The 8,821-nt window shown below is 36.5% G+C and overlaps 1 non-coding gene across 1 annotated transcript; it reads right to left on the bottom strand.

The window, feature by feature from the left end:
• Positions 1–4,595: 4,595 nt before the first annotated feature.
• Positions 4,596–4,703, bottom strand: LOC111723027. The gene has a single exon (XR_002771659.1). It is a non-coding gene; the product is annotated as a U6 spliceosomal RNA (small nuclear RNA).
• Between the last annotated feature and the right edge of the window lie 4,118 nt (positions 4,704–8,821).

The following is an 8,821-nucleotide window of genomic DNA, read 5'->3' as shown; positions in this document are numbered from 1 at the left end:
ACCAAGTCATCCTGGCAAAGAATAAAAGCAGCTGGAACTAGAAATATAAATATTTCTATTAATATAAAATATCATAATATAAAATATAAAATATTTCTAGAAATATAAATATCACTTTGGAAAACAGTTTGGCAGTTTCTCACAAAGCTAAACATGCTACTATTATCACCATGCTATCCATCATTACTACTCCTGGTCATTTATTTAAGAGAAATTAAGATATATTTCCAGAAAAGGACGTGCATGAATGTTCTTAGCAGCTTTATTCACAATAACCAAAAAAATGGAGAGTCCACTTTCTCATCGACAGGAATGAATAAACAAATTGTGGTTTACCTGGAAAATGAAATAGAAATGAACTGCTGATAGACTAGAACAGGGGGAGTTCTCGGAAACACTACGCTTAATGAAAATAGCTAGACACCAGAGAGTACTAGCAGAAATGTTCATTTATACAAAGTTCTGGAACGGGAAAAGCTAATTTCAGTGATAGAAATCGAATAAATCATCTCCTGGGGTGTGGGATATGTGAGGAATTCACTGGAATAAGCAGTAGGAGACATTCTACAACTGATGAGAGTTGGGTACAGGGATAGTCATGTGTGTTAAATTATATACAAAATACAATGACTGCATTTTATGGAAATTATAACCCAGTAAAGGTGATTAAAGCAACAGAAGAATAACAAAAATATAATTTCAGGATAATTATAATATGCTGCTTATATAATGTTTTAAAGCACAAGTAGTACGTGTTTTTATAGATGTACTCCTTATGCAGATATAAAATCATAAAATGGAATGGAAGCATTTATGTTAGAATCGAGGTTTCCCCTGGCATGGGAAGAGCGTAGGTAGGGAGATAGATTGAGATGGAACTGGGGGATCCACAAGGGCTTCCCATACACTTGTAAATTTTTGTTTTAAAATTTGAAATATATCTGGCAACATTGCTAGATATCCAGATTTGCTAACATTAACTAATGAGTAAAAAATATTGATTATATGATTCTTTGTAGTTTTATTTGTGTTTGAAATAGTTAATAATTTTAAAATCATGAGTCAATCTTACATTTTAATATGTCATTAAAATAAATGACATGACGACCGGATGGAGCTAGAAACCATTCCTCTAAGGGAAACACGTGTTCTCAATACCAAGTTGGAGCTAGTCTATCCACATGTTAGTGCACATATGGAGGTAAACTGCAGTGAAAATCAAAGCTGGGGGGGGGGAACTAAGAGATAGGGAATGTATACTGGGTACAGTGCAGTCCCAGTATCGGGGTGAGGGACATCCTTACAACTTTGACTCAGTTTGTACAAAGTATGTGAACAAAACATGTGGACCTCCCAATGTTCTGGGGGGAAATGGGAGGTAAGAAATTTGGTAATTAGAAAAAAAGTCTATGAATTATTTTCACGTATCTATCAAAGTGTCTGGGTCTCCAGCGGGACTGAGCACCAGGTGGAGAGAAACATCTACGTACTTTTGTTAATTACTGCTCCATGCCCAAGCCACTAACAATCGGTGTTCTCAACATTACAAATCAAACTTGACTCCCTGTCAGTAAAACTTGACATGCTCTAAGTTCTTTCCGGAGAATTCATTACGCTCCTGTTCACTTAGCATTTATAACCAGTCAATTTATAACCAGATGATAAATTCACTGACTGGACCCCCTCACTTGAACAGGGAGCTGGTTGCATCGATCGGAGTGTGCCACGTTTCCAAAGCTGATGACAGGGTTAGCAGGAGCTTTATGTATTGATGTTCTTTCTAAAAAATATACTGGAAATTGTAATATGAATTATTGCCATAACAGAGACTATTATAATTTTATTTGCCATGATTAACAGCCTTCTCTATTGAATTCTCACCAGGCGCCAGGTCTAAGGACTTTATAAATATTAATTCATTAATCTCATGACAATTCTGGGAGCAATGACTTGCCCTTTACAGGTAAGTAATCCAAAGCAAAAAGAGGTCAGATAAATTGTCCAAGGTTATGCATGAGGTAAACAAACGCGCTTCAACTTGAACATGGGAAGCCTGGCTTCCCAGCCTGCTGGGTTTGTTACCACATCCCCCTCTACAGGACACAGGACCACCAGACCCATAACAAGACCTCGGCTCTTACCTATCCGGACATGGTACCTCCACGTGAACTCCAAATACTCAAATTCTCAAGACAGAAGCTTCTGGACATTTTCTATCATAGTCTATTTTGTGCGCATTAAATTATTCCCAACACGTGGTTTGTCAGCGGCAGTGGCAGCCTTTATATCCACCCGTCCTGTCCTATTTCCTCCTGTTACTGCCTCTCCAACATGTATTTGGTCTAAACCACAAGGTACCGTTTGCCTGTTTTTCCAACTGTCTTCACTTTGCCGCCAGATGTTGGCTCCTATCTCTCAGCTCTGACCATTCCACTGATCTGTTCAGTAGATCTTGATGGACCATTGAATTAAATTTATATTTTAAAAGTGAATTTTCTGCAGGATTCCTCTTTTTTCCCCCCAGATCTAAATCAAATCAGACTACTCGCTGCTTGGGAAAACCAGTTTTAAGCGTTGTCAGTGCCAGGCTTTGTCTTCCTCAATAACTGTTGGCTTTCTTAGTTCCTTTCTGAAGGCATTTTTGTACATTTTTGTCCATTGGCTTTCTGTATGTATTAGGTTGTTAGCTACTTAACCAAGAAGATTTCTTATAATTTTTCCAAGTAGCATTTTAGCATAAGCTCTTACACAGGAGAGAAACAAATGTGTTAAGTTGGAAGTTTGCCTTAGCAGAAGTAAGATCATGTTGCCTGTGTGACGCCGTATTTTCCTACAGGGGTCCTCAAACTTTTTAAACAGGGGGCCAGTTCACTGTCTCTCAGACCGTTGGAGGGCCGGACTGCAGGCCCCGGGATGAGTCAGCTGCTAAGTAGGACAGGCAGCGGCAGCAAAAACACCCAGCAGGCCAGATAAATGTCCTAGGTGGGCTGCATATGGCCCGCAGGCTGTAGTTTGAGGACGCCTAGAACATCTTTACAGTCAGAGAGTGAACACACATGATTGGATTAAAGTTAAATAAAGGGGAGAGCGAGAGAAACTGGCAGGTAGTAATAGACCGTTTGTTCTTGATGTTCTTGATTATTGACTATCCAGAATGAAACCAAGAACTTGGGAGTGGAGTGTGCAAAAAAGCCTTAAAACAACTGAAGATGACCCAAAGAAATTTTGTCCAATTGAGCAGCTTCGTTGGGGAGACTTGCCATCCTCTCAATTTTGTAAGCCCTTCTTTTCATTTTTAGTTATTATTTCAGATTAATTGAGGATACAGAGAATCAGGGTACACTGTTGCATTTATTAGGGAAAGTCCCTCTTATAATTGTGTCCCGCTCCCAAGAGGTGTGCCAGACACCATAAGGTAGTGCCCCTTAAGTGGGAGGAGCCCCCATCACCCTCTCCTCCTCTTTCCACCCCCAATGAACCCCACCTTGAATTGATTTGAGTTTTTCTCTTATGTGGCTATGTATTAGATCACTTACTGGCTTTATATTAGAATCGAGTACATTGCATTTTTGCTTCTCCATTCTTGTGATACTTTACTAAGAAGAATGTGTTCCACCTCCCTTCAGGCTAATACAAAAGATGTTAAGTTTCCATCTTTTTTTTAGTGGTATATGTATACCACAGCTTATTAATCCATTCCTGGGTTGGTGGGCATTTAGGTTGTTTGCACATTTTGGTGATTGTAAATTGAGCTGCGATGAACAGTCTAGTGCAAAGGTCCTTATGGTAAAATGAGTTTTTTTTCTTTGGGGTAGGTGCCTAGTAATGGGATTGCAGGATCAAATGGGAGGTCTAATTTGAGTTCTTTGAGGATTCTCCATACTTCTTTCCAAAAGGTTGTAGTAGTTTGAAGTCCCATTAAGGCAACAGTAATCAAAACAGCATGATATTGGCGCACAAATAGAGACACAGACATATAGACAGAATAGAAAACCAAGAGAGGAAACCAGCCTCTTATAGCCATCTGACCTTTGATAAACCAAAAAGCATACAAGGGTGGGGGGGATAATCCCTATTCAACAAATGGTATGGGGCTGGGAGAACTGGACAATCACATGTAAAAGACTAAAACTGGATCCACATCTTTTACCACTTGCAAAAAAATGACTCAAGATGGATAAAAGATTCAAATTTAAGACATGATACAATAAAAATCTTAGAAGAAAGTGTAGAAAAATCTCTTGATGATGTCAGACTGTAATTGAGCAACTTATTAAAAATTATTAACAAGTAATTCATTAGCAATCTTTTTAATTTTTTACACTATAGATACACCAACAAACTCGGTTTTCCAGTTCACAACAATCCAGACACAGCAAACCTTATGGCTGTATTCTGATATTGTGTACACAGCCCCCCCTCCCCACATGACTCCCTATTATTCAAAACCTAAAAGATTTAGGGCCATTCACCGAAATTTAACCTACTTCAGTAGCCACAACATAAAAACAAAAATAAATAGTACAGTCAAAGTTCCTGTATTTTTAAGAAAATATTTTCCCTTTCAATTTCATTATTTTGAAGGGGAGAGACGGGAGTGTGGCAAACTTTTTCAAGAATGTGCGTGTCATTCTTGTGCAGGGGCTAGGCTAATCTTCTCTGTATCGTCCTAATTTTAGTATAGGTGCTGCTGAAGTGAGCACTAGAATATGTTTTTAAAGATCTCATCAAAACTCATTAGACCAAAAAGATAGGGTGAGGCAATTTCAGAAGAAACCTGGAACAAGATAGCCGACAGGGGTGAAGCAGGTGCTGGGGACACAAATGCAGATCTGAGTTCGGTTGCCAATGTGCTCAGGCACAGGGGCAGACACCAAGTCCAGAGAGTACAGTAGAGGGCAACAGGTGCTAAACCAGGCTACCAGGACACATGAGAGGTAGCAGCATATTGTAACCGGCAGGTGAAGCAATGGGTGCTGTGCAGCTCCAAGTCAAATCAGGGGCAGGGAAGTGGGTCAGCAAGGAGCAGGGCTCTGCTGACCGGCTAATTCAGGGGTGGCTCACTTCCTTAGGCTCATACAGAACATAGAGGCCAGACAGGGTTCAATGACGTTCATCTCCTGAATCTATATATCTGTGTGTATATCCTTCACAGTGCCTAAGAGGACGGGATAAATGATAACTGCATGAGGGAATAAATGAACGAATTAAAATATTTTTAAGTCCCTTAAAGTGCTAACATGATTTTGGAGGCAAAAATTCATCAAATGTACACAGCCCTTTTATGAAACTAATTTATAGCTCTCAAATGAAAGATACAACTTAATTCTAGCTCAAGAATATGGGGAGGGGGTGGGGAAGGGGAGGGGAGAAGGGTGGCTGGGTGGTGGGAGGGTGACCGGAAAGATCACCTATATATCTGTCTAACAAGGGTACAAGTGAATTTTTCTAGAACTAGAATATGAATGTTTTGACACAATGACTAAGCAAATGACATGAAGTCTATGTTAACCAGCTTGATGAAAGTATTTCAGATTGTATATGAAAACACTACACTGTACCCCATGTTTGCATTAATGTATACAGCTATCATTTAATAAAAAAAGAAAAAACAAACAAACAAACAATGTAACTTAATCATGTGTACCCTCATATTAACCTAAAATAAAAAAAAATTATTGACATAAAAAAAAAATTCATCAAAATCAGGTACTAAAAATGTACTATCCCTAATCTGATCACAGCAATAATAAAGAAAACATAAATAGCAGAGTTAAAATTGCCATTGCCTGGTACAAAAATATTACACACCTAAGCAAGGATATTTATCTAAATATTATCTATTGAGACTGAAAAAATTATAAGTAATAAATTCTTTAATGTAAGTAATAGCAAAATATGTATACAAAACCTATACACAACCAGTTAATATGAGTGAAAGATGTAATGAGAAAAATCAGTTCATTTACAGTGTCCAAAATATTATAACATGTTAAGAGGTTAAACTTATGTCACATTCTGAAGCAAACTCTAACAGAGAAAAATTTTAAATATAATTTTTTCAGTAAAAGAAGCCTACTATACAGAACATGGTTCTTCGGCAATTACTTCATAGAGTAAATATGCCAACTTAAACTTCCTATTAGAATTTGATTATTTCAAATTTGGAAAAAATAATTTCTTAAGTTCCTCTGTGAGAATAAGTACCAAAAAATAGTTCTCAAATTTTTAAGTAATAAAGGCAATGAGAAAAGATCTTGAAAATAACAGAAAAGGCTTTTTCATGTGTTAAAATATTTTTACTACCTAAAATCAAAAATGTATTATTGAGATGAAAAGCAACCATTGGTATCCGCAATGAAATACGTAAGTTTTCCTAATAGACTTAGACTGTGTTCTAAGATTTTAATAGTCATGAAACATTACTCACTGGTGGAGAAAAAGATAAATTATCCAGTAAATGATGGTAGGGATTTTGGCTGCTAAGAAAAAAATGAAATCTTGAAATCAAGAAACCAAACCCTCACCAGAAAACAAAATAGATTACAGATAGAATGAATCTTATATGTCTCCAGGCCTTGTTTCTCTTAAAGTCCATGAATAATCTCACTCTTAGTATAATAGCTCACTCAAGTTTTAATGCTCAATAGATCCTCAGTGTTAGACATTTACAGATTCTCCACAATTTACAATAATTGAAGTTTAGATCATTAAGCTACTTATTTCAACATAATCAATAAAAGCAGCCTATACTATAACGTTATAATTAGGAAGACCTGTTATAATCTAATGAAATGGAGACCAGGCCTGAAAAATCCCGGAGCAGACAAAGGCAGTTAGGCCTTAAAATAACCTCAACCTTGTTCCACTTGGGAATATCAGCAGAACTTGACTTGAGCCATTTCTTGTAAATGCCAGTGTCAGAAGAAATAAAAAAGTAAGCTCAACAAATCAAAAGTCATCCACTTAAAATTCGGTAACTGGGGACTTTCCAGTAGAAGAGACCAAATGAGGCATCTCTATAACCGTAACCAATCAAACAGTCTCTGTGTTGTTGTCACGTCCATTCTATAAAAGCTTTCTGCCCCAGTTTCTTCAACAGCTCATTAAAGGTGTTAAAGTTTGCCGCTTCCTCATTTGTGAAGCACTGACTGCTCACATGAACTTTTTAAAATTTTTGTGTCAGTTAATCTTTTAACAAAACGTATTCACATAACTGAATTTCCCAGATAACTGAAGCTTGTAATCTGGAGCAGGCTACCTTGTTTCCTGCTCCCACAAACCTCATCTCTACGTAGGAGAAGCAATTCAGTCTGGCCAGACAGCTCAGCCTCAGTCCAGTCTCTGTGAAGCAAATAATTAGTCTATACCCAGAGAAGTTAGGTATATGCCTTCAATATTTTACAGAAAAAGGAATCACAATTTGAGAGAGGATTATGCACATTTAACGAAGAATTTTTTATAAAAGAAACAATGTACAAGGAGAGGTGATTTACACTAGCATTTCTTTTCTGTATATTTATTTTCACTTTAAATGTACAATATAAAAATCATGGACTGATATTAGCTTTCGTGGCGATATTGTGGGAAAAAGTTAATATATCTAAACAACTTTAATGGAAAACTGGTCTATAGTAAGTATTCAATATATATTGGTGTTGCCATTATCCTTACCATCATGTGAGAATTTTGATTTTACAATAACTGAATTATGGTTTTATTTCTTCTTGGAATCATATTCTAGGATCTATGTTTTAAAATACAACTTCAATGAAGAAAAGGATTTGTATTTCCTAAGTGACCAATGCTATTTATAACTGAAATGATACTGATGTTTCCTAACGTGAAATAAGTGAATCACGTATTTTAGGGGGAAATTTATGGTCCCTGAAAGCCAAGATTTAGTTTAGGTTGAAGTAAAACAAAAAAAATTCATATCGGAATTTAACTAATCTTACTTTCCCTTAACATATTAGAATTTAAGATTGACTTTAATGTTTTGTTATTAATTTTTAATTAAAATCATAACTATGATTTAATTAATTTTAATTAAAATCATAACTATTTAATTAATTTTAATTAAAATCATAACTATAACTAATTAAAATCATAACTATTTATGGCATACAATGCAATGATTTGATACACGACACGGAATGCTTCAATCCAATTGATTAACTTTGCCATCACCTTACTTACTTGTTTTTTGTGGTGAGATGGATTTTTAATCAGTTGTTAGCTTTTCTTTTATCTAACTTCAGTGTATCCGTCAATAATCAACATGCAGTAAGTGTTGGATACTGTGCTGGGCCAGAGATTCCCAAACTTAGCTGCACTTTATAATCATTTTCCATGTTTTTCGGGTACTTCCAACGTGCAAGCCAAGTTTGCAAACCACTTTAATCCCGTCAACAGCCCTGTTAGCGTTGACAGAAATATCTGGTTCAGTTGGGCTGCAGTGGATGTTGAGAATCTAAATATTAATAAGCTCCCAGTGAATCCCGGGAAGTCACTGAATCCCAGGATCACTGCTTAATAAATCTTGAGGCCTGATTATTTCAATGGTACCTTTTTTAATGTGACCATTGTAAAGGCCTCTTATAAATGGGATACCTACTACTCATATATCACACTGAAAATATCTTTTTTAGTCGAGGCTACACCAGATGAAGTGTTTTACAAATTGAGCTTTTACAAGGTAAGTTAAAATATTTTTATCACTATAAATCCAAGACTTTGTGCAGATGTTGAAGGATACAAAAAGAGAGCGTAAGAATTGGTTTCCTTTGCTGGGTTCCAGGCTCTTGTGACTACTGTCAGG

Source organism: Otolemur garnettii, unplaced genomic scaffold, assembly GCF_000181295.1.
Source record: "Otolemur garnettii isolate 467f Iridium unplaced genomic scaffold, OtoGar3 scaffold00007, whole genome shotgun sequence".
Classification (NCBI taxonomy): domain Eukaryota; kingdom Metazoa; phylum Chordata; class Mammalia; order Primates; family Galagidae; genus Otolemur; species Otolemur garnettii.
This window is presented reverse-complemented; position numbering and strand designations above follow the sequence as displayed.